The 6,427-nt window shown below is 45.2% G+C and overlaps 1 non-coding gene across 1 annotated transcript; it reads right to left on the reverse strand.

The window, feature by feature from the left end:
* Positions 1–1,164: 1,164 nt before the first annotated feature.
* Positions 1,165–1,236, reverse strand: trnaa-ggc. The gene has a single exon. It is a non-coding gene; the product is annotated as a tRNA-Ala (tRNA).
* Between the last annotated feature and the right edge of the window lie 5,191 nt (positions 1,237–6,427).

Here is a 6,427-nt window from a genome sequence, read left to right on the forward strand (position 1 = left end):
GAGGTAGCAACTTGCTGTATCCTAGGTGTGGGGGGTGGGGGTGGCAGGGAGACAATTGATAGACTCACTAATAACTTAGATCCAATAAGGGCATCACTCCCGACTCTTGGTGCTTGTGATTTAGCCAGGGACATACTGGTCTTCTCCAGGAAACCGTGAGGGAACTGTGTATAGGAGGAACTGGCTTGGTTATCACCAGCTCGCGACCTTCTGCTCAGTCTATGTCCCCTGTCAAGGGAAATTCCACACCTACCAATAAGTAGTACCTCCAAAGATACTGAAATTTCCAAGACGAATCGTGATTTATGCCCCTTAGGTATTGTGTACTTAATATTTCGCCCACAAACTATGCAGCCATTTCACTTGACAGTAAATTCTGTGAAGCGCATTGAGACATCTCAAAAGTGTGATAAAGAGCTATATCAAATGCAAGGATTACTATATTTTTATATTATATATGTAAGCTGCAACATTCCTCAATGCAATTTCTGTGCAACTTACTTTATCAACATGCATGTAAAGCCACCTAGGTCCAAACAATACTCTCAAAGCACTCAAAATTGCTAAAAGTCTAATACAATAAAAAAAACCTTGAACAATGCAGTGAGCAGATATTTGTGCAGGAACAGCAATAACTGCAGCCTGTCTGGCCACAGTCCAGTCACCTCAAATCCAAGACAATTGCTGTGCGTACTTTGCAACCACAGTAGTGACAGATCTTATTTCAAGCCTGTGAGTCAATGCCTGTGTGATTCATGGATTTGTTCAGCTCTGTAGTGAGGTGCCAAGTGATCCGGTATTATGTGTGGCATAGACTGACATTTAGCCCAGATCTACCCTGTGGACACATTCCACTCCTTCTGATGAATGTGGTAGCATTGGTAGTTTCATGCCATGGATGAGAGCTGGAGCTTAATTTGCCCAACACTGTAGCTGAAGGAGAATAATAATAATCCTCGCATTTGATATAGCGCCGTATCACGTCTTTGAGACGTCTCAAAGTGCTTCACAGGATATACTGTAAGGTGAATTGACTGTATATTTGTGGGCGAAACGTGGCAGCCAATTGCGCACAGTAGTGTCCCACAAACAGTGAAGTGACCAATCTTTTTTTCTTGAGGGATTATTATCAGGCGTGTGGAGTAAGGAAACTTGCCCAAGCTTTCGTCCTGCCGGGAATCAAACCCAGATCTCTCGCTTGCCAGGCGAGTGCACTAACCACTGAGCTACAGGACTCCATTGAAGGGATTATTACCCCCTGAAAAGCAATCCGCCAATCAACTAACACTGAGTTCCTACTTACTAAAAGGTAAACAGAGGCGTGTGGAGTAAGAAAACTTGCCCAACGTTTTGCACGAGAATCAAACTCAGGTCTTTCGCTTGCGAGACGAGTGCTCTAACCACTGAGCTAAAGGGCTCTGGGAAAGGAGAAACATAACAGAAAAAGAGATAAATAGGCAAAAATCTGCACTGAACAGGTTGAATATGAGTCTGTCCTGAGGCAATGAATCTCTGGCCGTACCTATCCTTACCTCTAAATTCTTCCCACTTCTTGTTCAGCATACACTGCTCTCCCACCCCCCAACCCCTCTCCCCTCACACCTGAGTCGCTGTTTTATTGTCATGAAAAAGACTCTCACAAGTACCTTTCAGTTTTTTTTAAAAAAGAAGATAAGGGATGTTCGCTGATAACTTCTGCTCTTAAGTTTAGGAGGGAATAGAAGGTTTCCATATATCTAATTTGGTATATTTACAGCCTTGTCCACATATCAGACACATTTTCAGTTGTGTTTGTGCTTGAATGTACGAACATGAAATATGTTCCTCCGCTGCACACAGTGACAGCTTTAAATAATCAAGACCACATGGGTTCGATGAAATGCAGGTCTCCTCTGGCTCCCCGGACAATCTGCCTCCACTCCGGCCTCAGCCAAACAACCCCATATGTCACCCCATGGCATTCCAATCCCAAAACGTTCCTCGTTTATAGTCTCCTACGAGCAGGATTGCCAAATTAGTGCCTATTAGTGCGGAGTTTGGGCTGTAAGATGATGATGCCCATTGGGAACTGGTTTCACTTAGGAACCTTAGGCCATGGAAAAAAATGCAATTGTTTCCAGTCAGTATATACGCTCCATGAAAGGCTGTAAATCAAAAAGTTTCTGGTGCTCAGAGAGCAGTCAACCCCGGGGTCACTGACTCATTCCGGTTAGCGGTGCCTGACCCGAAAAACATTTTTTTTTCCAAAACAAAACTATGGATAGAGTGAATCATTCTCTTTTTGCTGAGGTGGATTTTTGATCCGAGCTGATTCAAAGGGCTGTTTAATGTGCGCTCTCAGTGAGCTCATCTGTATTAGCCTACTCAACAACAACAACTTGCATTTATACTGCACCCTTCAGGGTGGGTAGCATCTCGGAGCTCTTAACAATGGTGTAGTTTGACTCTGAGCCGGCGAAAGAGTGGAGGTGACCATAAACAAGTCTTCGGGTAAGACATGTAGACAACAAATGGGGTGGCAAGGTGGAGGGATTGAGATAGGAAGTTCCAGAGGCTTGAGGCCTTAGTACCAGATGCATTCACATTTTCAGGACGGAGGTAGATAAATATTTGTTAGGTCAGGATATTAAGGGATATGGGGCAAGGGCGGGTAACTGGACTTGAGGTACAGATCAGCCAGGATCTTCTAAAATGGTGGAACACCCTCAAGGGGCTGAATAGCCGACTCTATGCATCTATGTATCATAGATTACAACAATGCATACCTCTTTCAAGAGGCATTGGTTGTGTGTCCTCGCAAGCTATTCAACAGCAGGAAGTATCATAGCCAAATGTCCATGCGCTCATATTTTCATGCTGGGAGGGTGGGGAAGGTCATTTTTGGATAGCAATAAGGAGCAGGAACCCTGGCTGACTTTGCCTTCCCTGAGGCTACTAATTGTAACACACCAAGTGCTGCACCAACTGAGGCCAGCTGACTCAATCTAGTCCAGGACTGGAACCTGCAGATAAACCTCTGTGTAAAGTCTAGTGTTGCCAGGATCTTACCACACGCAACTTCAGGGGAGAGACTAATCTACTCTTAAGAAAGTGGATATAAAATGTTAAAATCAATAGTCATTTTTGTCAATTCCCTGAGTACAGTATATAGACATCATGGCCCATTTTGCTTGTACTGAATATAAGACAATACAGCAGAATTGCCAAACATTGTGAGTTGTTCAGTGCATTGATTCCCCTATGCAGTCACTCCCCATCTGTAACTGTTCGAGCCTGACAGGGGCATGGATCTGTGGGTTGCTTTGCTTTGCTTTCAGAACTTATTTCCTTTATTTATTTTGAAAGGCTGTCACGGGACATTAGTGCATATGGAATGTGGGGTAGACAGAGCTGGTAATCAAGCAGTGGCCTCAGTGTCTAACACACGATACACTTTGTGTCTCAGACCTACCGCTGGTTGTGCTTCACTGAACACAGCCACAATAAAATCACTGACTCTGTACAGCGATCACGATTCCCCTCTGCATCGTCTGAAGACAAGGGATAAACAGTTGTAAATGACACTAAAAGAGATTCTCTAACAGTGAGCAGAATAAAACACAGTCCAACATTACCATCTGTATCTCGTATAGTTCACCTACATAGCTGAGTGAAGTCATGGTAAGCAGTTTTATTCTCTGATTTGTTTTTATTTTCCCCGTGTGCTATATATTTGACCATCTCCCAAATGGACACTGTAGAAATACAACCTCAGTCCACCCTCCTTTTAACATGGCCCACAGGAGCTGACAATATGTACAGTGTGACGAGATAGGTACTGTGTTGAATTTCCTATAAAAAAAACTAACTCCAACGCCTGGATACCAATACGCACAAAACTCCGTACCCCCATCACAAGAGTCCTTGACAGGCTCCACTGGCTCCCAATTATCAAATGGATCGATTTCAAGATTCTCTCACTCATTTTCAATCCCTTCATGCCCTCACACCTCCCTACTTATCCAATCTGCCTAACCCCCACACCACCAGCTGCTGCCTCCACTCAGCCAGCTCCAGCATCCTGTTTGTCCCTCGTCCCCTCCGCTCCACCATCAGTGGCCATGCTTTTAGCCACTACGCCCCGAAATTCTGGAACTCTCACCCTCAATCCCTCCGTCTTGCTCCCTCCATCCCCACCTTCAAATCTTGCCTAAAGACCTTCCTTTTTAATCGTGCTTATGGTCACCTCCACCTTCTTTCTCCTGCTGGTTCAGAGTCAGACTCCACCACCGTCACGCGCTCCGGGACCCAAGTTGTTTTTGTCGTTATCAGTGGACTGAGCTGTACAGACTAGAAGCTCCCAATGTGTAATGTGTACTGAGTGGGTTGATTTCAGCCAGGGTGGCAAAAGGGATGCTGGAATTAACCTAGACTTCCCTAGGCTAGCCAGAGAAAAAAACTCAGCCCAGCTACCTGATCGCTATATAGCGCTGTCCTGGAAATGCTATTGGACGTGAGGTGTCAACAAGGTCTAAATTATGATACTGGCAAACAGATGAACAAATAGGTAACTATGCTTACAAAATACACAGTCACTACACTTTACAGTAAATCCTGTGAAGCACTTTGAAACATTCCCCCCAATGTGAAAGGCATTGTATCAAATGCAAGGATTATTATTTATTTTCATAGAGACAACTCAGAGATAGAATCCCTTTGGAGCAGAAATCCTGTGTTACACAATCCCTGGTTACTGGTAGAAGTCAACCTTTCCAAATATCGCATTTTAGACACAATAGGATTGAGATGAACTGTGATACAAGTCCTACCCCCACACCAGTGTGTCCCCATAAATAGGTGATGTCACAGTAGTCGATCATTCATTCCATCGAATTGTCTGTCTGAGGTGGATTTTTTGGGGTCAGCCGGGTGTCTGACCCATGCGGAAATCCATCATGATGCTTAAGCGTATCCAAACCAAACTGAGATTTCCATTCACCCTACCTACACATGGAAATCCCAGAGATAGATTGTTGGAATGGAACAATCTATCTCTGGGTGCTCTCGCTTCCTTGCATTTGCCTTATCACGTCTTTGAGATGTTTCAAAGCTCTTCACAGAATATACTGTAAAGTGGTTTGACTGTATATTTTGTGGGCAAAAACGCGGCAGCCAGTTGCGGACAGCAGATCTATTAACCCCACTTTTTCACCATCTCTCTTAACACTCTCAACTATCTACTGATCTAAATTTTAAACATCCAAAATTGATTCTGCCTCGGAAGCCACTTGTGCAGTGCATTCCACAATTTCACAATCCTGAACAACAAGAACAAAATAAAATTAGTAAATCGCCTTTTATGTTGGGAGGACATCCAAAGGCGCTGGACAGTCAGTGTTTCGGACCCAATCTGGGGTTTGGGATTGAGGAGGGTGGAGGGCAGGGGGTGAAGGAGGGTGATCGAAAGTACGGTCAAAGACAAGGGTTTTGAGATGGGTCTTGAAGGAGGCAAGGGAGGGGATAAGGTGGAAGCACTGTGGGATGGAGTTCCAGAGGGTGGGGGCAGAGTGGTAGAAGGCCCGTCCGCCAATGGTGGGGCAGGTGAAGTGGGGGACATGAAGCAGGCCGGAGCCTGCTGAGCGGAGGGAGCGTGCAGGATGGTCGGGGGTTAGAGATAGAAGTTAGCAAGGACATGGAGGGCTTTGAAGATGAGGACCAAGATCTTGAACCGTATCCTCTGTGTGATGGGAAGCCAGTGGAGTCGGGCGAGGAATGAGGTGATAGGGTCACGGAGCCTGGTGCGGGAGAGGACACGGGCTGCAGAGTTCTTGATGACCTGCAGCCTCTGGAGGGAGAAATTAGGGAGGTCGATAAGCAAGGAGTTTGCATAGTCAAACCTGGATGTTATAAATGCGTGTATGAGGGGTGCCCTGCAGTGTGAGACAATGGCGGAACCGGGCGATGTTGTGGAGGTGGGGGATGGCAGAGCGGCTCATGGCCCAGATGTCAGGTAGAAAGGATAGTTGAGGGTCAAACAAGATGCCAAGATTCTGGACTGGTTTAGTAAGGTGTAGTGTGCATCCATGCATGGTGATACAGTCAGCGCCTGAGGTGGCGCTGATGGGAACCAATCAGGAGAGCCTTGGTGTTGTTCATGTTCAACTGAAGAAGTGTTTTCTAATCTCACTGAGCAGTATAATAAATAATAATAATCCTTGCATTTGATATAGTACCTTATCACTTCATCGAGACATTTCAACTTGCTTCACAGGATATATTGTGGTGGAGTGACTGTATTTTGTGGGCGAATGCAGCAGCCAATTGCACACAGTAATGTCCCACAAACAGCCATTGAGTGAGTGATCAACTTTGTTTGTAATAAAATAATAAAAATCCTAGCATTTGATGCAGCGCCTTATCACGTCTCAAAGCGCTTCACAGAATATAC

This window comes from Callorhinchus milii, unplaced genomic scaffold (genome assembly GCF_018977255.1).
Source record: "Callorhinchus milii isolate IMCB2004 unplaced genomic scaffold, IMCB_Cmil_1.0 Scaffold1, whole genome shotgun sequence".
Lineage (NCBI taxonomy): Eukaryota > Metazoa > Chordata > Chondrichthyes > Chimaeriformes > Callorhinchidae > Callorhinchus > Callorhinchus milii.